The sequence below is a fragment of the Meleagris gallopavo genome, chromosome 9, assembly GCF_905368555.1.
Source record: "Meleagris gallopavo chromosome 9, MGAL_WU_HG_1.1, whole genome shotgun sequence".
NCBI classification, from domain to species: Eukaryota; Metazoa; Chordata; class Aves; order Galliformes; family Phasianidae; genus Meleagris; species Meleagris gallopavo.
Window position 1 is genome coordinate 13493806 of NC_139412.1, and position 23919 is coordinate 13517724.

A 23919-nucleotide genomic window follows, 5' to 3' on the forward strand; every position below is an offset into this window, starting at 1 on the left:
TGGTGTGGACAACTGAAAGATAATGGAGAAATATGTTTGGAAGACAGGTTTAGCTCAGCTTGTTTAGTGTACAGATGTAGGCTGTGACCAGTCAGTGAATGAAATATATTCATCTAGTTCATAGTTTTTTTTGTTCTCGAGGCTTGTGCCATGATTAATGGAGCAGACCCAGTGTGCCAAATTATCCATTTTTACATTAAATACTTGTTTGCAGCTTATAGCAGAATTCCTATAGCATCAAGTTATTGTATTCCAAAGGAGATGCTTGAATGCTAACATGGGTGTTTGAGCTGTATACTGGTGGTTTTAGTGGCAAGAGCCTCTGTGGAGGAATGGAAAGGTGCAAATTATACATGTAAGTCATAGTGGGCTCCTCAGAGTTTGGCCAACACAGAAACTGTTGCTAGGCTGGAGGCCCAAACAAGTCCAGTCAGGCCCTGACCCTCATTAGCAAAGCATCATGAGAATGCTTGACCTTCTTTATGATGTTTACGCTGCTGTGGAGTGGGGTGATAGTTGGTATGTTTCGTTGGTATGCAGCTTAGCTTTGTGAAGTTTGCATCGAAGTAACAAGACAGAGCAGCTCTACAGCAGTTCATTCACAAATAGTCGAAAGCATATCCTCAAAAAAAATGATGTTAGAAGTGCAGTATCTGGAAGATCGAAGAGTGAAGATGGTCACAGCACTGCATTCAGAGGGCAGTTAATAATTTGAACTTGGGCTGATCTGTGACATACTTACATACCTTACTGTTAGTGCGATGGTTTATGCTGACTGTTTGTGCTCTGGTGTCTTTCAGCCCAGCACTGGGACGAAAGTAGGCATTTATCCTCTATTTTTTTGTAATTGTCACATCCCTTTGTGCCTGCTCTTCCCTTCTTCTAATCCACACTGCCCATGTAGGATGTGTCTCCGTTTTTGTGATCTGGCTGAGCTTCGGTAACTTTCTGAAGGCAGTGCTAGTTGTATGTGGATACACTTTAGCCACACTGAATACTTGCAGCTGAAGTTATTAAAGTGCTGATTTCTTGAGAATGACATCTGGAATGCAGAACAGATCTGAGTTGTGGCAAGGTCACTGGGACAGCAGCTGTGCAGAGAAGTATATATCTTCCCAGGGCACTTGTGCCTATCTGTGTTTTAAGGAGTGAGTTCTTGCATTCCTTGATGCTATAAAAATAGTAATTTTATGCCCATCTTTCTGTTATCTTGAATTCTGGGGCATTTTTTGCAAGGTCCTCTTAGGACTACAGTGTTTGCGATATAGAAGTCCATAATTGTACTCCTGCTATTTATCTTCTGCTCTGCCAGCAAGATTTCTCCTCTGCAGGTTTCTCTGGCACGGGGTGGGTTCAGATCTGCAACTCAGTCTGCTTGTCTAGATGGCACTTGGTGTCCATGCTGGAAACAGAAGAGGAAGAAGAGAAGGATCTGTGTCATAAACCTTTTCTAATTAGCATCAGAATTACTTCTATCCAGAGAATTACTTTGCTTGTTTTCCATTTGGCATTTTGCACAGAGCTGAGTTGTATGTATGAAGATCTAGAGCAATGAGTTTCAGGTGCCTTAGAAACAGTGGGAAAAGTGCATGATGCTCCAGTGATGGACAGGCAGCTCTTTGGGCCAGTGAAGTAAACCTAGTTGTTTACAGCCTTTTTTCCTGGTGACAGTAAGAAAGTAAGGACTGGGTGCCGCATGATTTTCCTTACCCAGAAAGGAAGCAGAAGTTCAGCTGCCAATGAATGGCAAGCTGCAAGGCAGTTCTTTTCTGTATAGATAATGGTGCTAAAACATTGACTTTTTGGAGAAGGTTGTGTGTGTTACATCGTGATTGCTTGTAAGCTTTACAAGGGCAAAATAAAAATATGTATTTTCTAGTCCTTGGTACTTTAAATTAATTGTAACGTTACACAACCAATGAATGCCAGTGAGAAAAATGTTGTGCCAACCATCTGTAAGTAGGGTTTCTGCTGGGAGGGTATTGGAGGCTGGGGATGTGGCTGAAAAAAAAACATAGAAAAGATTTAGTTGTTGTAAGGGAAGGGGCCTTCCCTGGGTGGCTGCAGAGCTGAGTTGTGTGGCCGTAAGTAACGCATCCCGTTGGTAGAAGGGATCAAAGCTTCAGTGACCCACTGGCCCAGATGGAAAACTATAAGTCAGGCAATGGAAGGAGAGTTCTTCTAGTACAATGTTGTACAAGCAATTATCCGAACTATGAAGAACTGAATGGAAGTATATTAAAGCTAATCCCTATTAATGTGTCAGGAAAATGTGGATTTTAGTGATTAGTTCTCCTCTTCCTTGAGGAGCATAATGCAAGTTCTCATTCGGTTTAGTTAGAACTGAAAAGTAAGCAGATACAGGTGGCAAGAATCTCACGTGGGATACATACCACCATAATGTCTGAATTCTCATAAAAATATTGGGAAACAAGTTGAAAGAAGATAAAGAGAAGTGCTTTTTATTTGGAAGGAACCCTGAATAAAGATAAGTATTAAAAATAAAGGTTTATAGAAAACCCTTATAGTTTTTCCTCTTATTTCAAAGAAAAAGAGATTCAAAGAGATAAATGTTTCCATGCACAGTGGCCATTCTTTCTTAACCTCAAGGATGCATTGTTTGCCATGTTTGGAATATGCTTTAGTGCAGAAGTCTGTGCCATTATAGAAAGTAGTTCCCAGTAGTGCCTTTCTTGGGAGAATGTGAAATTTATTTGCTGTCAGCTTTTTTTTTTTCTTCTTTCATTTTAGAGGATTTCAAGGTGTTGAGCTTTTTACGTACATAATACAAGTAGCGCAGTATAACCTACTTGAAGGTTGCCTACTGCCATGTACTGCTCTGCTACTGTATGTGGGTTTTCTTCCTTTTTAAATGTGTCAGAAGCGTTCAGCAGCAGATGAGTCTTATTTGTCATGAGCTGAGAGTGGTGTAGTTACACTAGATAGAGTTGGTGAACGTGTAAGGTGATGAGCAGTCTCTGCTACAACATCTCTTATGGTTGGAAATAGGGCCTTTCTGCCCTTGCTAAATAAATGGGCTATTCCTAAATGCTTCCGAGTATGATTTTCTTAAAGTTTATGCAGGCTTCTTGAGATTGTTGTAATGCATAACTTGAATTATGGAGGCTATTTCTGAAGTTTTCATTGAAATGTTATGAAATTTTTTCTCAGTTTAAAAATAAGTCTTTTTTTCTGTTGGTTTTTTTTTCCCCCCCAAGGAAAATTGCTAAGCCATTCAGAAATGTTTAGACAAGGTTTCATTGTATTCTCAAATGTTTATCATCCATCTTAGAAAACCATATGCTAAAAGTGGAGATGGGAGATATTTGCTTTACCTCAGAGCAGTAATCGTGTAAATGTTCAGATTACAGAAATAAATCCAAAGTTTAGGCAGCATAAATATCATCTATGTCCTTGGCTGTCCCTTCATGTGAAATGTTTAGTGGAAATTGCTCTGGAGGAGAAAATGGGAGAAGTCCAGAGCAGCATCTGAAATTTCAACGCTGAAGTTTCTTGAAAGGAGCTATTGCAGAGATCAGTAATTGTCAGATGGTTCAAGAGATAAAGCCTCTATTTGATTTTAAGTAATGGAATTAATCTAAAAAGAAAGAAGTAATCTTCCATGAAAACGTTGGACACGTGACCGATGACTGTTTGCAGTGCTTTTCTGGTTCTGTCCAGTTTCTCTGTCTTCAAGTCTATGGAGGAGGCAATGTGAGTTGAAGCATAAAGCTCCGCATGAGGTTTGGAAGAAGTGTGTTTAGTTCCTGACGGTGTCATTGTGGTGTATAAACCTGGATGAGACCTCATCTGTCTGCCACATGTTCTTAGCAATAAAAGTAAGATACTTCCGTCTGCTTTTAAGTTAGTAGCAAGAAGGGCCATAGAAATTAGTTGTTGTTGTTGGAATTGTGCTTTCCCCTGACTGGTTTGCCCTGAAAGGCATGCCAGGAAACTGCAGACACAGCTCAGGATATTTTTGCCTAAATTGGCAACTTGGAGAACTTGGAGGCGTATTGGAGGCATATGCTTTGCTTTTCTTGTTTGTTTCTTTTTTTTCTTCCTGTACTGTTATCCTTTATATCTGAAATGAATTGTAGTTGTATTTGTTAGCTTGAATCCCTCAAAGGTTTTTGGTGCTTCTCAATGAAGTAAATTTTCAGTGGACATTTTTTTCCAGGGTAGCACTCTCCATTTGGGTACTCTTGGTCACAAGGTCTTCCTCTGTGTTTTTAGGCTACTGTTCAGTGAATCCTTTCTCTGAGCAAAGCTTAGTTGCAAGTCTGCCAACACAAGTTAAAGACAAGACCTTCCATAAATTGTATTGCATAACTGCTCCAGCTCTTGATAATCCTATTTGTCCAAAAAGAATGGTTTTCATGGGACTTTTTAGAACCGAGAGAATGTTGTGCTCACCTATTTTCTGCCCTGGTAGAACCAGTAAACTACGGTTCTGTAATGAAACAAAATCCATAGATTTATTGCATTTTGAAGAATGTAGATAAGGAGAGAAGATAAGGTGATTGAGGAAGCTGCATACAGTGGCTACTTCCCCAAATGTTTTTTTAACCTTCACTAATTTGCAGTTTGGAATATCTCGAGCCACAAGTAATATCGTTCATATAAATCCTCTTCCCCCTGCTGAGCAAGGGGTGGATTATAATGAAATTTTAATGAGGCAAAGTTGTGAGGCAGATCAGAGTGCTGTGCAGGAATGTTTGAAAGATTTTCAGAAATGGGATGAAAATCAATATTGAAAAATGAAAATCATCTTTCTGTACTTAAGGGGTAATAAAAAAAAAAAAAAGTTTCTTTCCTCAGTGGTTCCCAGGTGTTACTGGTTGAATGCCACTTGTCCTTTATGTACATACAACACGATTGTGACCAAAAGACAAGTGGCTACTTTGAGGAGAAATTATCATTAGGACCAGAAAGAGTATACGTACTTCGGAGATCTCAATTGAAAATCTCTATGGTTCTTCTCTCAAAAGCTGTTTTCTGGTTGCAGGGCAGCCTGGGTGCTTGGAAGAAACATGAGATCAGCTTGCAAAGGAAGAGGAGGGCTGGGCTCCTTCAGGGGATCTGAGTGATGGCTGAGGGACAAAACTAGATTGCTTGGAGTGGGCATGTGTACTGTTGCATGTGTGTGTGTGTATCTGTTTGTGCATATATAATGAAAGACAAAGGGACACAAATTAACTGTTTAAATTAGATGGCCAGTACTGACAACAAAAGGATATAAAATGGCAGAATAAATTTACATTTAGAGTGTAAGGTTTCCACTTAGTGGAGCAGTACGGCTTTAGAGTAACCTTTTAATAGAGTTATTAGAGGCAAAAAATCCAAGTAGTTTAGCTGTATCTTGGTCACTTTATGGTAAATACGTGATGCTTTGCTTTCAATAATGTGCTCGATAGTTTGAATAGTTTAAAAGGTACATCATCATTATCTGTGCTGGATTGGATTTGGTTTTTAGAAGTCAGTGTGAGCTTCTCTTTCTCTTCCTATGGTTCCCCTGCTGAAGGGGACTGATGGTGGGGAATAGTCCTGGTCCCTTAACAGCTTCTACATTTGCAGAGCATTCGGAATTGAAAAATCTTCTGACAACAGTGTTTTCGAGGATGAAAACATTAGTTTTTGCCACTGAAGGTCTGTTGTGACAATATGCATCTTTTCCATGTTGTATTAGTGTCACTTTATTTCTGGCTTAAAAATTTTTTTTTTTTTTCCATTGAAGCTTGCAGAAGTTCATACAATGTGAGCATACTTTTGTTCAGTCAAAGCAGTTATTAATGATCTGTTGACACTTCTGTCATACAAGCACAGTGCTGTCACTAATAACATCAGTCTGGTGTCTGAGTGTTGTATTTTAAGCTGAGACATGGAGTATTTTCTGTTTTATTTTATTTTAAGCAAAGAGTATTATAAAAGAGTGGTGATGATGGATCAAGTTTGCTATCTGATCTGTGAAGACCGTGGGTGGCTTCTGAGAAAAAGTAGAAGGTCGTTTGTTTTAGTGTGAGTTCATAGGTGGCAGAGTTGACTTTGTGTGCCCTGTGTAGATATAGCAGGATTGCTGCTGATGGAGTGAATATTGGTAGAGTGTGTGAACTCATGATTTAGTCTCCAGCAGGACTGTCTATCAGACAGCAGCATAGACCTACCTGTTGCTAACATGGGAAGGAAGATAGGTGCCCACTTCCAGCTGCCAGGTGTGCTGAATGGGAATTGCAGCCTGCAGTCTGATCTCTGAATGGGACAGCAGTGGAATTCTTCTGCTTTGAAGTTGGTGAAAATAGGAGACCTGGAACCTTGAAGCATTGCATTGAGATCTCCAAAAAAAGGAGCTTTGACCTCTCTTCTTTTCAGAGAATTCATAGTTGTTGTTTTACAATCCTGTAAAAGCCATTACTATTGTAAGGGTTCTGATTTTTGAAAATTGCTAGACTGTAGAGATGATTGAATCTTTCATCTTCTGGAATAAAGGTTTGTCTTCAGTGATTTGGACTTTAGAAACCAATACACAAACGACCAACTAATGCACAGGTTTAATTACAAAATAATGTTGCCCTTTATGTCAGTGGCTTAATTCACAGCTGTTTCATTTCAGTTCATTCTCAGTGTAATGGCTGAGTTACACTGATTTGTGTGGGATTTGCTTGTGGGCAGAGAGTTGTAGGGGTGTCTGTGATAGTATACCAAATGACCACCTTTAACAGAGCTGGCTATTTCCTACTAGATATTTTTGTGACAGAATTGTAACATACAGCATTCTCAGAGAACCCCAATACTACTCCTGAGAGGCTGTATATGTTTTGCTGGTGCACGGCATAGCTGCAGTTATATGAGTGCTTCAAAAATGTTGTCTAATTTGCAATTTAAGATGAATGTTGTTTTCTCTTTGCTTTCATAAAGTGATATTTGGTGGAGAAAAACAAAATAAAGCTTGAATATGCAGTTTTTAATGTGTCGAAATTAAAATGCATCGTGGTTATTTTCCGGTGTTCCCAGGCTGACAAGATGGTTTTTGAAATTCAGTTTTGACATTTGAAGGGATCTTATGAAAGTGTTCTGTACATAGTTATGAGACAGCGTTTGTATCTCGTGTACTTGAGGGAATATTTAATTTTAGAAAGACGTTTAAGCTTTGTTGTGGAAGCACTGTGGTCTCTTCGCTTGAGGGTAGTTCTACGTCTTCCAGAATTACTTTTTCCTTTAGTCTTGTTAGTATTGAGTAGCTGCCTTCTGCAGAGCATCGTGTCCTGTGAGTCACTGGAGTAACATTATAGACTTGAATTGCAGTTTTATAATCTTTTTAAGCCAGCGTATGATGGAGTTGCTACTGAAAGAAGGAATCAGACTTTTTCATATCGCATCTATTGCAAACATGATCAGTGGTGTGATCAGTCTGCTGGGCTGGGTAACTAGCATGAGTTAAACTCAACTTTTGGATGGACTCCGTGTCCATGGCAAAAAAACCACACTCATGTGTGCCCCACACCCTCACTTCTACTACATGCATTGATCACATTGTGCTTGCTGTGCTGTTTCTGCTTGATAAGTCAGAAGCACCAACTGCTGCTTTTTGTTAGGCTATTTTTTTCTCTGAGTTGCAAGACTTTTTGCTGAGCTTTTTAGCATGCTAAATGCCAGAGCTGGCTTAAGGGACTGGGATTTCCCATGCTATCTGGGAAGGGATGGGACCCTTGCAACGAGCCCTTATACTGATTTTTGGCTACCGAGAACTGCAGATTAAGTTGCTGTAACCTGGATTTGTTTTCTGCTCTGGGAATATAACTGCCCTCTTGGTTGAGATGAGTACAGTGTTAAGGTATCAGTGGAGAGAAATACAGGAGAGTCAAGGTTGTTATTGGTTTATGTTGGTTGGTTTTTTCTGTGGTCTCACTTCTGATTTCTCTGGCTTTGGGCAGCATCAGCAAGTAGATTGCTGTCTGAGTACATCCAGAAGCTATGCAGGAGGAAGCAGTCACGACAAACTTCTTTTTGTGTATCTGCTGTTAGTGGCATTGCCAGTTGTTTGCCCTACCGCCAACTCTCTAGTCGTCAGAACAAAGCTCACAAGCTGGAATAGAAGGCTAAACAAGGTTATGGGTTTTGTTTGTTTGCTTGTTTCATTTTTTTTTTTTCTCTACTGAGTTCATCTGAGTCCATCATGGTGCTCTTAAGCATTGCAAACAGTGCAATGTGTAGCAAAGCTGTGCATCATCGTTTTAAGGTGGTGACGTTTGCCAGGAGCCTGCAATATGTAGCAGAGGAATGTGCTGACTGTCACAGCCTTGAGTGCCTGTTGGATGGCTAGGGATTACGTCTACAAGTTTTTAAAAGTAATCCCTTCCATAAGACTGTCAGGTGTTCACCTGGGATTTCCAGATGAATCAAACAAATTAGAGGTATATACACTGGCATTAGCTGGGAAGAGGAGCTGAGGCCTTGCTAGGACTCTCATTTGTGGAAGCTGTTTCTACTCCTTCCCAGCAGTCTGCATGTGAGTGCACAGTGATATGATCTTTTAATACTTAGCAGGGATAGAAATTGCATTTACTTTCTTCCCATGCCAGTCTCTGGGCAGCGACGTTATGCTGGCAGCCCATCGCCCAGCAGTTCTTCAGTTTCAGGCTTAAAACTTTCCTGTAAACATCTGGCCCAGGTGAGCAATAGTGACTGGTCTGTCCAGCCTAATGCTCCATCTGTAATTAATTCACACTGACTTGGCCACTCTGACCTACATGCTGCAAAGATGGATGTGGATGTGCCTCCAACTGCTTCACCAGTAAAGACGAGTGCGGAGTTTTCTCTCTCCATGAGAGCTCACTTCTTTCTAGTTTCCTGCTTTTGAGGTTGTTAAATAACTTTGCAAGGCACTATCCAGACATTTTTAATCCTTCATTTTTTAGTTTACTTTTGACCTTGTATATGTTTTACAATCTCTTCTGCTCTCATTAAGCAAGGTTGCTCTTTTCAAAAGTTTCAAAAGCTGTCCTGGTGTCCAAGATGCCCTCAGTAGCTTCCCAATCAAGCCGTGGGTTGAGTTTTCTCTAGTGCTTTGTTTTCTATTCTAACTGTGGTGAATGTTTTACCTGGTCTTAGAGTAGAGTTGTGAATGTTTGACTTGGACTTTTCGTACAGCATGTTGTGTGTTTTGGGCTTTCTTGGGGGTGCTTTTTCATTTTCAACAGCCTCCAAGCTGTTGCAGTCTTTTTGTTTCCTGGATTGCTTTTTGCCATTAAATGTTTAAATGTCCTTCACATACCGTGCCATCCTTGCCTGGGATTCCTGTTGGAATTGCTGGCTGACCTGCTGGCTTCTCAGTACCTTACTGTACCTTTCCTCCCACCAAGTCTGGGAGATGCCTATTGCATTGAGGGTGTCAGATGAGGCCAAGCATCTGGGCTTCCTGTGTGTTATTGGGAAATACCTGGCAGTGGTGTAGAGGTGTTGGGAAGTTCTGAGACTCTTATTAGCATGCCAGTCAGTCTGACTCCAGTATGAGTAATGCGCATGCCTAACAAGTTTTTCCTGCTCCTATCATACCTAAATCTTTTCTTTTTGTATCTCTGATTTTCAGTTTTAGCCTTTTTCTCAAGGCCTTACACGATGGTCTGGCAGCGTTTCAGAAAATACAACCATGAAAATTCTGACTGTCTTCTGCCCAGTGACCTGAGCTTACTCTGCCGAGCATCCATCCTGTGTTTCCATACCCTGCCTGCTGCTACTAGCAGTGGAGCCCAGGGACTACAGGCTTTTTTGTGAATCATGAAGCAGCCAGTGCAGACGCCCTCTGAGGTTGCCACCTTTGCATCTGACTTGCAGTGTGCCAGCAAGCACTCACTTGCCACAAACATAGCTGGCTGTGTCTGCTCAAGTCGTCCAATACCCCTGCTCCTCCCTTGCCTTGGAGCCTTGTCTGCTGCAAGGGCAGGCCTCCTCGTTCAGCAGGACACAGTGATAACAGCTGGAGGGTGGATTGCTTCAAAGAGATTAGCTCTGCCCCAACCTCTGACCGCATGAATGCTTGTGATGGCAAAATCCATGATGAGGCATGGGGCAGAAAATGAGTAGGCAGTATGAGAGCATTTTTTTTTTTCAGAAGCATTTCTAGTTCCAGATTGTAAAACTGCAGGTTCATATGAAGCAGTATGCTTTTTACTGTTTAGATTTGTTCTCTTGTAATGAAATTATAGCCCTAAGCTTGTCAGACTTCAGATACAAAAAGTGCATTTTTTTGAAGCAAATTTTGCTGTATAGTGGGCAGCACCTCAGTATGCGAGCTTGTGTTTGGTAAGAGTCAGTAAAAGAACTGACTGTCCCAAATGAGGATCTGTTCAGCTCGGTATGTTGTCTCCCAGGCATGGCTGGAGGCAGACACCTCTGGAAGGCATGAGACCAGAGGAAGTGTGTAAAAGTGCTCCAGTATCCCCATGTTCTGCAGCTCAAGGATGTCCTATAATAGAGCTCGTGTCTCTGTGTTCATTGGATGTCTCACTGTATGGTGGTGACATGATTCGTCTGTTATCTCAGTCTGGATATCTGAGAGTAACTGAGACTGCATGCTACTGTGTCTTTCTGTCACTGACTGTAGCTTATCCCTGCAGAGGTGCCAGTGATGGTCATCTGGCCTGCTGCTAGTGCACTTTGCTGCAGCCTGATTGCAAAGTGCTTTTTTCTCTCAAGGGGTTTAACTGGTTGGCATGGTTATGTTACATTATGAGCAGTTTTGTTCTGCCTTGTGCCTTGCTGCTCTGCTTAATTTGCTAAAGCAGCAACGCATCTGAGAAATCCGTTGTTTTTTCCAACAATATTGACTGGTCTAATAAAAGTAGTTATATTTTTTAAATAAACTTACTTACATCTCTGTAGTTCTTTTTAAGCTCTGCTGTATACATTCCTTCTCATGGGATGCAGGTGTAAGCAGTTATCCTTGCCATGTGTCTCTACCCTTGCCTCTTCTTCTCTTGCTTGTGCTGACGTTGCGGTGTGTGCTCCTGTACAGAGAAGCAGAGTGGAGAAATTAACTGGTTTAAGTTAACCTTGCAAAATGGGGATGTATTGTTAATTAGATCAGTTTCCCAGTCACGGGTTCCTGTTCCAGAGCAGGGAAGGAGGCTGTGTGTCAGGGGATGGGGATATTGGGTGAGGCTGTTGGTTCTTAACAGGAGCTCTGAAATCCACTTTTGCTCAACCACCTAAGCAGCATGGATTTAGGAGGTGGAAAGACACTGAGAGATCATCTAGTTTGTCTGAAAGCATGATATCTCTGTGCTCATGCTGAGCATCTGTTATCTATCTTACTGATTTTTAAAAAGATCCAATCTGCTCAGCAGACGTAATTTGCAAACCAGTGAGAACTCCCTGGTTTTGAATCCTCTTTGAAAATCAAAGACTTTAAAAGCACAATTGGTAGCAGGACTTCTCCATGAGGAAAATATGAATTCCATCTGACTCCAGTCTCAGCAATATGTTCAGTCTGCCTTTGAACTACACTCTTGTTGGTTCAATTACCTGGTGAAGTTCAGTAGAGGTAGTGCAAATCCTGCATTGTCTTAACAGCAACTCATATGACCCAGAAGATTATCCTATTCCAGCTGTAGAGCTGGTGAAGTTTGAATTAGAAGACAAATGTAAAAAATGATGAGCTTGGCTTTTCAGCTTGTCTTGCAGCCTTATCGTGAGCTTCTTAAAACTGGTACCAAAATAATGTAAGGCTTACTATATCCTCAAGATAATTCATTTTAAAAAATACTATTGCATTTTAATTTGGCTTCTCATTCTACAATTCCTAGTGTCTGAAGACTCTTGCAAGCTGATGTTCCAGAGCGGACCTCTAGAATATTCAATTAAACATGAAAATATTCAGTTAAACAAGGATCAATGACTTTTAAAAGAATCATTCTGAATGCTTGCCTAAGTTGCAGTTTGCCCTTCCAGCTGGCACCTTGGAATATAAATGTTGTAACATACTGGTGTTAAAAAGAATCCTGTGGAGTTCCATTTTCTTCTTGGGTTTCTTTAAATATGTCTCCTTCCTTTGAACAGCATTCCATTTCAGCAGAAGACTTGTGTGTTAACTTCTTACAGACTTGGCACGTGATTGCCTATTGGCATCAGTGGTCTGTTCAGCTTTTTTCTGCTCATGCCTCCAGTGTCCCTGTGTCTTAGGGTGCATCGTGTATTTGGCAAATAATGGAAAGCATCTTCAAATCCAGATGGATGCTCTTATAACTGTATATCTAGTGTCTTGTTGTAGAAAGTTTGTGTGAATTTGAGAGCTCTTTTCCAGACCGAGCTTTGTACGTTTCTTCCTGCTTCTTCTCATTCATGTAATATTTTGAAAGAGGAACTTCTCTCAAGCAGCTGAAATGCACTAAGGTATAAGCTATGGATCATTTCTAATAGGAGAATCCTAGTTATGTCTCTAATATAATCTTGTGTGACCTTTTAATTACTACAGTTCCTTCTTTTCATTGATGCCTTGACCAGCTGCTTCAGATAATATTTCAGCAGAATAAAAACAGAACAGAAAAACCCAGCATCCTTGTTCATAATGATCACTGGCAGTTTGGGCAGAAGTGTCAAGTAATTGGAAGGAAAAAATTGGTCTCTTTGGCAACGAGAACAGACTTTCTTTTAAGGTGGTATGTGTAGACTCTAAAGGTAGGAGTTCTGTTTTAAGCTGCTGTCTGAAATCTATGCAAAACAATATTCTCTGGCTCTTGGCTTGTAGTTAATACGCAGTAACTACTTCTGAGCATGCTGGAAATGGTCTTTGCATTTCCCTACCTCTTTTAAGAGTGGGAGTGATATGGAGCTAAGCTTTCAGACTTCTGTTGCCCTCAGAATGCTTTTTCAACTTTTAAACTAGTTCAGAATTATGTTGCTAATGACTGAAGAGGAAATGTGTACTAGCAGCTCACCAGTCATGTTTGCTGCGTTCTTTCCAGTGGCTTCAAAGTAGGGAGAATCCAGAAGCTGGAACTATTCTTATCCTGTGCCTTCAGCATTGTCTTCACTGTTCTTCACAAGAAAGCATTTCTGGGGCCTTACGTGGCTTTTCAAAGCATTTTGAATGCTTTTGGTTTGGGATATATTTGACTTCATGGAATTTTAAAAAGACTCGTGCTCAATCCTTTGAAAGATGTCATTGGGGAAAAAACCTACTTGAAGGAAAGTGTTTTCACTGGAAATATTGATTCTCAATTCCAGTTTGCAGGTAGAATGATCATAAACTATATATTAAACACTTTGTAGTATTATGATTGCTTTCACTTGGACTAACAAAACTTCCAGTTATGCGTTTTAGGATGACTGCTGCATTCTTTGATAAGTTTCCCTTTAATATTGATATCTCTAACTCGGGATACTTGCTTCTCCTTGATAGTAGACTGCGTGGTATCGCTTTGGAGAGATAAGTAGTGCCACTGCTTTTAAGTGTTTGTTAATTTGGCAACTTCTGTTAATCTGACCGTGTTGGGTATGTGAGTTTTGAGGTGCAAAGTTGTTTTTCAATATGAGAGCAGTGTATGTTTTCAGTTGCTCTGTTTCCTTGGAAACTGGATGGGGAGGTGATAGGGCTGTGTCCTGTCCACTCTGAAACAACTCTAATGCAGCCGAAGTTATTAGATACAAACTACATGTTAAATCAAATGCAACATTTTCCAGGTTTGGCTGTCTGCTGCTGCAGAACTTGTTTTCTGGGCTATGAGGGGTAGCAGTAGGTAGGGAGAAAATACTGGCTTTGCTTTAATAGCTCTTATGAATGAAGGTGTAACAAACCTGTAGTTTTGGTATATAGCAAAGTTTAAATTCATTAGGAGTGTAATGTAAGAATAATAATAAAGGTATCAGGGTACAGAATTACATTTCTCAGGAATATTTAAACATGCCCCATAGAGGGTCATAATCAGGTGAGTGCAGGATATGAGGTAATAACTTTAATAATTTGTAATGACACTAAATTGATTTATTAACTTCATAGTTACAAAGTCTGATTTTCTGCTCTGGTTCATAATTGTGCAACTGGAGAAGAACTTGCTAAAGTAGGTCAGAACATAGATGTGAACAGTTTTATAATGTAAACATGCATAACGTTTTACCATTTTTATTAAATACTACAAGTTACTGTTTCTTAACAACCTAGAACACGTTGACACCTACCTCTTGGTTTCTTCTGACAGTAGAGCACAAGTTGATCTGGAGGTTTGTTCCTTGCCTCAGGTGTGCATAGTACGTAGTCACGTGCACACTGCTGCAACACTCTGAAAAGAGGAGTCAAATTTTCACACTTTTATCCTAAAATTCAAAATCCACCTTTTCCTAATGTTGTACTGAGTTTTTGGGAGTGTGCTGAATGCTCCAAATGTTTTAATCAAAGTGAGGGTTGTAGAATCAATTTAGAAAGCAAGTAGGGACCCATCTGGGGAGAAGACCTGAAGCCGAAGAGATTGCAATGGGTGTGTGGCAAGCAGTAGCCCAAGTATTACTTTATTTCCTCTTCTCCCTTCTCAAAAAATGGTCACAGAGGAGAATAGACTTAGGTATGAAAACAATGCGGGAGGAAGGATGAATGCAAAAGGGAGAAAAATAAGGGAAGAAAAAGAAACAAAGGATAAAAATGCTGAGAATAGGAAATGTGAAAATGAGCACGATGGGCAGGAGGAGATGTTTTGAAGTAAAATGAGTTTGGAGTCTGATGGAGGGAGAAGTAAACACTTCAGCTGTCAGTTCACCAGTAAACAATTGGTGTTGATATTTGGCATTGAGGATGCACGGCGTGCTGCTGTTTCCATAAGGAGCCATATAGAAATGAGCTGCTGTGGCTTCTTCCTCAGTGCCACTCTTTTCATCCCCCTTCTCTTGAGCAGTAGTGACAGCGGACACTGATGCAGCACTTCTGTAAATGTTCCTTGAATAAATTGCAGTTCTGGTTATTTATTCCCATTGTATAATACCTTGTCTCGTCTCAAATTGTACGAGGTTGGTAGTGCCATCTGAGGGCGTTACGTGGTTATGGAACAGTGCTCAGTGAGCAGTTCCTGCGCGGGTGCTTCACAAGAGCCAGGAGGGGCTGGGTGGAGTGCAGAGCTTTCCTGCCTGCCCCCAGCACGGTGTTGTGCTGATAAGTGCCTGCCTGGCAGCACTGTGGGAGGTGGCCCTGGGGCTGAGCACTTCCTTTGGGCTGGTTTGGGGAGATGTGTGGGCACCTCATATGGACAAAGTGTGTAAAACAGTACGCTTTTTTTGGGGAGGGGGACGGGCAAAACTTAATGACTTACAATGTTAAAATGGATATATATTATTTGTTTCCAAAGTTCATTTGTTTACTTTGCTGGCCTGGGCTTGAATAGGATTAGCAGAAGTTTACAAGATAGAAGGCTAAACCGACTAGCCAGAGGTAAATATGGAAGAGCGGGGGATCATGCTGTGCATGATCACAGACAGGACTGTGATAACACCCTGGTGAAGAGCTTTGGCATCACGGTTGCCACGGGTGTTTTAAAGAGTATGTAAACCCTTGTCCTGTTCTGGTAGTTCCTTTTCATTTCAGTAGCTTCTATTATTTAAAGCTCGCTGACTTGTTCTGCTCAGAATTCAGAGGGAGGTGAAAAAGGGGATTATTATTATATATATTTTTTTAATTTGGTTTTCCTTCACTTCCACGGACTGCTGGCAGAATTGTGGATTTTAACTTCTATTTCTCCTTTTTTTTTTTTTTCTTTTTTTTTCCCCTTCCTTGTGTCTGTTCCGAAGCTGTGTCCTCTCCTCCCTTTTTTGTGCGGGTGACAGCTGCGTGCCACTGTTCTTTATCATTGCAAAGACTATTTGAAATCTGAAATGACTAATGGTTTCCCTGTTGCATGTGTGATTCTGACAAGAAATAGTAAACACTGAGGCTCTGTGAACACTGTTGCTAAGATTGGCAGCCGAGGTGCTGGAATAGCCTAGTGATGTTGCATTGGCCAATACTTGGGTCGTATCTGGAATGCTGTCTCTGCTGCTGTATGGGAGAACTGTTTCTAAGGTTTGATTTAAAAACAGCTGAGAAACCTGCCCTGCTTTATTGGGAGCTCAGGCGCCCAAACCAGTTGCTTCCCAGGGCAAGTGAGCTCTGGCCTAAATGCATAGGAGCTGTGTTGGATCCTCACTTAAGCTCCTTAATGTCTTGGAAATCTGGCTGGCTTTGGTGGCCAATGGACAGCCTCAGGGACTGAAGTTCTGAAGTCCAGGTGACTTAATTTAGTTTAATGACTTAGCAGCTCTCTAGGTGTATAAAGCTGGGTGGAGATATAAAACTGCTTGATGATCTTGGAGCTCAAGGTGCTGGAGAACAGCCTGGAACATTGCTGAAATAGTGTAATCAGGGATGGTGTGGCCTGATTAACTGGTATAACCTTCTGGGTAGTGCCTGTGTGCTTGGCTAGATGTCTGCAGACATTGCAGCCAACCAGTCCCACAAACGAGCTTGGTTTGTGTACAGCCTCACCTGTCATTGTGGGAATTTGGGGAAGAAACATTACATTTCAGAGGAAAATTCCAGTGTCTCACTCTGAAAGCAGATACGTAGCCTTGCAGATGCATCGGTAACCCTAAGAAAGCAAGTTCTGGATGGATGCCCTGTGTGGAAGATACTGTCCTGAGGAGATCTTTGTGCTTGGTGACCCGGTGCTGCTGCAGCCTAAGCACTCTGAGTTTGGCACCCATATGGAACTCTGATAAATGAAATGGTTTTAAAAGTTGTTTCTTGAAAGTGCAGTTACATAGTGCTTCAAGTCCTTATGTTTAGTTTCAGACACTCTTGTGGGCTGGCAACATTTAGAACTGTTCTGAGGATAGAGGTGCATAAACGTGATTTGGTTCTGAGCTGCGCTTCTCTGCCTATGTGGAATGTAACTTTTGTTGTTGGTTTTGTTCCTCTGAGGAGCTGCAAGCCTTCACATCTTTTTTTAGTGATGCTAAATAAGCCTACATAACCAACTAGTGTGATTTCTGAGTAGTTCTGGATTTTGTTACGTGTAAATATTTATTTTAGCAAAGTGAACAACGAATTCAGAAACATATGTTGTAGAAACTCCATTTATTTCATGAAGTTACTGGATTGTCTGATGAGAATTAGAGGGAGAAAGTGCCCAGGGCAGACGGTGACTGTGGAATAGTGTCTGACTGAGTGTCCATCTGGACGTACCAAAGTATTCTCCATCCCCCCCCTCACCCTATAAATTGTTATTTCTGTCTTCACCTTCCTGGAGTGCTGCCCATCTTGTCTCAACTTGTGTAATGGTAAGATACCATTATAAGAATAGCAGCACTGGCTCTGCTGCTGAATGAACTGCACGTCACCTGATTACATTTGAGAATTTATATATTTTACTCATTTTAATTTCAATTGATGAATTGAATGCAATCTTAATTATGCTATTATGGGTTTGCCTTAGAAAATGACTTTCCATTAGGCACTCCCCTTTATTTTTAACCCTGATTATGCTGTTATTTAAACTAGGTTTTCTTAAAATAGTAGCTGCTTTCTGACCTTCCTTAAGATTAGCTGCTTAGATAAGCAGAACTTGCTAACAAATTCACACCTAGCAGTTGACATTTTGATTGCAAGGCTCATCTCTCAGGGGCACATTATGATTTCAGGAAAACCACCACAATGCCAAGTCTGTGGTATGGGTGAGGAAATCTCTAAATGATTGTTTCTGAAATAGAGTAGTGTGAAGAGTTGCTCATTTGATCATTTGGTGTTAATAATGACTGAAATAACATGCTGTGCCCTTAGAAGTATTTGGTAATTTTTTCAGTAATTATATAGGTTTTAAAGTAAAAATTTGCTGATCTCACACCTATTATCTGAAGCTGGTATGCAGTGGTGTTTGTCTTTGGATCACTGTATGTTGGCAATAATGAGCCTTCAGTGACTGAATGTGTTGAGGAAGTAACACAGAATAGACTTTTTTTAAAAATGTCAGCATATTTCCCCATGAGGAAGAACATTATCCCAGACAAAATTACCTCCTGTGGGGGAAATGTGGTTTTTTTTGGTTGTTTTTTTGTTTGTTTGTTTTGTTTTGTTTTCTGAGACATGCTCAGTCTTCTGAATTTTGCTAGAGGAAGTCTTTTGCCAGGTAAAGGGGCTGGATGTGGTGTGTGTGTGTAACTGGGCACATGGAGTGTAATGGATTTCAGACACTACTCAGCAACTAATTCTTTTTCCTATTGTGTAAAAGTAGTCAAGCAAGTAGTGTTTTGTGTTCTTTTACAAAATATGTGTTAAGAGGCACTGTAGTGGAAAAACTAGCTGAAGGAGAAAACTAGAAGCCTTTAAGGGGAGCTAGTTCTTGGGAAAGAGAAGTGACAAAAATTGCCCTACCTCTGAGAGGTTTTTTATATTGCTATTCAGATTAGGAAAGATACCATGGTTTTCTCCAGTTTTTTACATTAGAGCCTGTTTTGAACTTGTAGCTAAAGGTGCTGGAGAAACTGGCTGCTATTTGTGATTCAGAAAATGCTTATGCTCTGAAGGAAACCTTGACTAGTACCTTGAACCTTGCTGAGGCTGCTCAGTCAGTTGTGTTCTCTGATCTTTAGAGTATAAACAGTGTTACTCATATCTCTCTGCTCATTTCTGTAAATGCACAGAAGTGTTTGAGATGAATTTTTCCTGGATGTTTTATTTCTGATTCTAGAAGTTTATAAGGACAGTTGTCAGTCCCACAACTGTGAACCTGTAGTTTTGTATGTGAGTTGTCCCTTTGCTGTCTAAGGCTGTGTCACACAGAATCAGCAAATGAGTCTGCAGTGAACATCAGGAATCCATTTGGTCTATTCTCTTGTTACATGGCAGAACCAGATGTATTTACAGTATTCCCAATAGTGGCTTGCTTGTGGAGGACTTCAAAGATGGTCTGATGATGATGGCCATGCATCTTTCCAGGAAGGGACTCCATGTGCTCGCATCTCTTACCATAAGGATTTTAAAAATTAATATCTGACTCAATTTTTTCCTGCCATAATTTAATCTTATTGTTTCTGAAACTATCCACCATGGATATGGAGAACAGCTTCTTTTCACTGCCTTTGCAAAAAGCCTTTTTTCATGTTTGGTAGCTGTGACGCATAGACTCCTCTTCCTGAGTTTAAACCATCTTTTCCGTCTGCTTTGTTTAGCAGGTCTCTGGTGGCTCCTATCACTCTCTTCTAGAAGCTTTTATTTAGTCAGAACCTTTACTGAAGTCATCTGGACCATGTTTTGCCTCCTTGCTTATATGATGGTATCAAAAATATCTTAACTGTAGTGAGGCTGACATGTTTTAATTCTCCCTATCTGACAAGGCTTGGTACAGAAGGCAAGTTTGGTTTGACATGAAATATGCTTGTCAAGTTTGACTGTTATCCATCTTGTTTTGTGGGAATTTTTCTTGTTGCTTTTTTTCTATGAATTGGAGCTCATTGTGCAGAAACGAACAAAAGCATCCTAAAATTCACCCAGAAAAAAGAACTTTTTCTTCTTTTTTTTTTTCTTTGCCTTTTCCTGTATGCCAGGAGTTTTCTTTCTTACTGTGTCCTGGCATCTCATTCCTTGATTATTCATTATCAAAGGCAACTATTTTTGTTCTAGGACTGCTTCAGTTACTTTAAATAGAGCTAAGCTTTAACTTTAGCTGGTCCAAAGTACTTAAAAGCAATCTAATTTGTTCAGATGGTATTTCTTCCTATTCTAGCCAGCAACATCTTCTTTTCTAGTTGGTACTAACTATACTGGTTCAACAATTACAGATGATGGGATTGTGGGTTTTCTTTTGTTGTTGTTTTTTTTTTTTCCTTTTCCATTTTTTCCTTTTGAAATTTCATCAATTCTTGTCTTTTCATAGTCACTTTCACTTTAAATTTTTTCCAAGTGGGAGGGAGGCAGTCAGGAAACTATTAGAATCAAATCTAGAAGGGCTTCTTAATTTAATTTTGCACACCCTCTGAGATTAAAAACAAAGAAACAAAAACAACAACAGGAGGGAGAGGAGCCACCAGCACAACCCAAGAGCTGCCTTGCCTTTCTTGTGCCTTACATGTGTCTGGTAGGCCTTGGAGCACTCCGTGTGCTTTTCTGATTGTGTTCCAGAAGGGCACCCACCAGATTTTTGTTGTTAGTGACTGGCTCCAAAATATCATCCATCAAGTTTTCCCTTTCATCACAGACCTAGATACTTTCAACATTCCTTCCCTCTCCTGCACTGCAGAGCATGTGCGCTGATGCCCTCGCTAGGATTTATCAGTGTGTGGCCACACCTCCTTCATTACTAAGCTGTTTTCTCTTACATTGAGTAATGTGCATTAGCTCGCTGAGTTGAGATGTCTGTGCTGCAGCCTGGAGTGTTACAAAGCTTGAATTGCCTCGGTTAATAGGGAGACTGCTGTCTGTGATTCTGAATAAGGCTGACACAGGTCATGCGAAGGCTCTCAGCTGACTGTTCTGATGATAAACTTCAACTTCTAGTTTGAAGCAATCTTACATGGCTGTTCAGCATTCTTGACAGTTTTAGTGTGATTCTGAATAAGACATGAGTAAGTTTTAAGTTAAAAAAAAAAAAAAAAAAAAAAGCAAGTGTTAACATTTGTAAGATTCAGAAACAATAGCTTGCACTTTGGTAAGAACAAAAGGGAAAACTTTTGCATCTTAGCTTGTCCAGAGTACTTCCTGAAGTCCTTGGAGCTGAAGTGGAAGCACTCTGGTCCTGTATGGGTGGCAGCAGTGACTTTTTAAATGTCTGATCCTATATCTTTCCTTCTTTTTTGTATAAAAATGGTTAAATAACTACTACTAAAATGTCCTTCTAAATACCAGTTTACCTCTCCACTTGTTAAGTTAAAATCGTTTCACTTTACAAGTTTCCCATTACTTGGGAATCTTTAACTGGAACCAAGGAAGTCCTTGCTCATCTTTGATAAATAAATATCCTTGATCTGTTACCCCTCCTTTCCTCTCTTCTTCCCTCCTTCCTCTTTTTCTTCCTGTCCATAACAAGGAGGAGAAACTTCTTATGGTACCTCTCATGGCACTAGAATAAGACCCATCTTTTCATGCTTTCTGCCTCTTCTCCCATCCTTCAAATTAAAGTATTACTTCACTTTTCAGTTAAGTATGCTGGTAAATGAAAGTCAGCTTGTATTCAGTGCTGCTTTATATTAAATAAGTATATTTTTAACAGTGCTAACTACCAGTGCCAGTGTAAGCTGTTGGCATGCTGACTCTTACTGTGATAGCTGACTGATTACTAAAATAGCTTGCACACTTTTCTTTCACTTGAGGTATTTTCAGTAACATATAGCAACCAGGTCAATAACTTTTGATTAGAGTTGGTTTTTTTTGGCTTTTTTTCTGGCAAAATGTGAACAAGTAATATGCTTAGGGCACTGGGCTAAGCGTAGTGAATAAGACAATCCTTGTGATTCTTTCTTTCAATGTTTATATGGGTTTCTACCTCATCACCTTTGTGTGCAGTGCTCCAGTTCTGCACAGGTTGCAACGGATTAATGCTCAACTGAAGTTACATGGCCGTCCTAGTTTCTTCATTAATGAAAACAGTGTAATAGTAGCTGAAGTGACACATGGGGCAGGGCTCTGGTGACCAATGTTCTTGTGCTTCAGCCACGCTTTTTCTGGCTAGCCTTTAAGGTCAGTATTTAGGGTGAGTGGGATGCTGAGTATAAGTGTGTGTTTTAGTCTGTTAAGACACTAGTATCTCTTATTGCATTCATGTATGCCCCTTTCAGTGACAGCAGTTCTATATCAGAAAACAGTATTAGTTTAAATCTTTACAATGTGGCAACTGTCTCTTCAACTCAGTTTCCCAGATGAAAGCAGGGGGCAAACAATGTGTAATCATCTGGTTACCAGCTGGTGTAGCAGATAAATGAAACAGTTGTCTGCTTTGCAAGATGTAGATTAGGGCTGGGCAAGACTTCTTGATAAATAGTAAATTAGGCAATGGCTGGTTGGAAAGTGTTTGTTATCATCAGGTCACTTGTGAATTGGCTGACAGCAGCTTTAGGTGGAAATATTTTTTCAGTGTTTAGCTCACAATCTTTAGTCTCTCTCCCATCATAAAATAAAGACCCTTACGAAAGAAACAATTGAGAAGTTTGCAGAAGTTTCTTAGGGTCTGGATTTGGTCCCTCCTTCTGCTTCTGTGCACTCTGGAACATCTTCCACCATTTTTCAGCTTCTGGGTATTCAGGAGCTTGGGCTGTTTGTGCTAACAGAAGGCTGTGTCAGAGGTCCATGGCACAATGGGGAGGAGCTGGGTAACCCATCAGACAGGTACGTTTCCAAGTCTCCTGTCTCAAAAGGGCTCACTCCCAAGCCTAGAGCTCTTTTGTTTTTAAATGAGATGCTTAACTTGAATTGAGTAAGACAATGGCATGAAGCTGAGTGTTAGTTTTCACAGGCAATAGCTGCATCTGCTTTAATGAATGTTTAAAAAAATAAATAAAAAAAACACAACCAAATCTTTATACTAGGTGGGAGGGAGCCTGAGCCAGGAAGATGAGAGCGCTCCTCCCCAATACTCTGGTATTCATGTGGGATATGAGGGTTCAAACTTCTTTAGGCAAAAAGACAACCCAGTTCTCCAGCAAGTGATGTGTATCCTGTGTTGTGGGATAAAAGGGACTGCTGAGCATCACGTCTGCCTCCTCTTCTGCTCCTGCCGAAGAACCTCGCTTCTATTGCTTTTCTTTCAAGTGCCTAGAGGTGCACATTTTCATTTCAGGTCTGACAAGATTTTGTTCAAAAAAAAAAAAAAAAAAACTCAACCCAAACAACAACAAAAACTTTTTCTGAAGGAAAACAAAAGAGGAAAATAAGGATTTTTTTGCAAGTAGAAAAGTTACATATTTACTTAGCAGTTCGTGATGTCAATATCTGGACTTTGGCACTGTACTGCAGAACTGAGCTCTGAGGCTGTTAGTTGTCAAGTTTATTCATGGATTATTACTAGCTTTAAAACATATGAAAAGCATTGGGGGTGTGGAGAAAAGAGGCAGAAGAAACTGGGGGTGCCAATAAAAAGCAGAAGAGCATTGCTAGAAAGAGCCATAAATTCTTTGCATAGTTTGCTTAGTTCATATGAGCAAGTTTTGTATTGCCTCTTTAGTGTAAGAATAGAAATGCTCCCTAAAGCTGTGAATGACAGACTTGGACTTTATGGACTGTGAGACTCAGTCCTAAAAGGGAGCAGTGTGGGTAATTCAGAGATAGAAGCACTGACAGAACTCCTTAAACTAACGGACAGTGTTGGCAGAAGAGCAGCTGGGTACGAGGTGATGGGAGACATTGCAGCAGGGGATTGGGATGTTTGCAGAGCTCTTGAACTTCAGTGAGGCTTTGAGGCAACTTTCTAATTTTTCGTTTGGAGCTCTTCCCTCCATTATTTCTAGAGTTTTTTAAGGTAGAGAATGTGGATCATTTATGAAGAAAATTATATAATGTAATTTTTCTTTATGCTATTGGCAGCCCCGAAGGTCTCTTTTGGCCTTATTTCTAGAATCTTAGACTCCTATTTGGTCTCTGTTTTCTCTGAGCTTTGGTCTATATTACACTTTGAAGGCATCTGGGAAGGTAATTAGGAGAAGTAATTCTGTTTGGTAGGCTTAAGTCTTCAGTGTAGACATGCTGATGCTTTAGTGGCTCCTGGGGATCAAGGCAGGAGTCAGGGAACACAGAAATTGAGATGCTGGAAAAACATCTTCTGTCAGATGTTGTGTTTTACATCATCTGTAGCTATGTGGTGCTTTTAACTAATGAATGGAGGCTTGAACTTAGTACTACTCGTAGCACAAATACACGAGCTATATAACTTCTGCTATTTCTGTTGATACTCATTGACAAGAACTTTCAAAGCATATGTAAAT

At 40.4% G+C, this 23919-nt stretch overlaps 1 protein-coding gene across 5 annotated transcripts in view; it reads left to right on the plus strand.

The window, feature by feature from the left end:
- The window catches only part of AMMECR1 (AMMECR nuclear protein 1), a 98247-nt gene that overhangs the window by 33183 nt on the left and 41145 nt on the right, over positions 1-23919 (plus strand). The gene's annotated exons all lie outside the window — the stretch shown is intronic.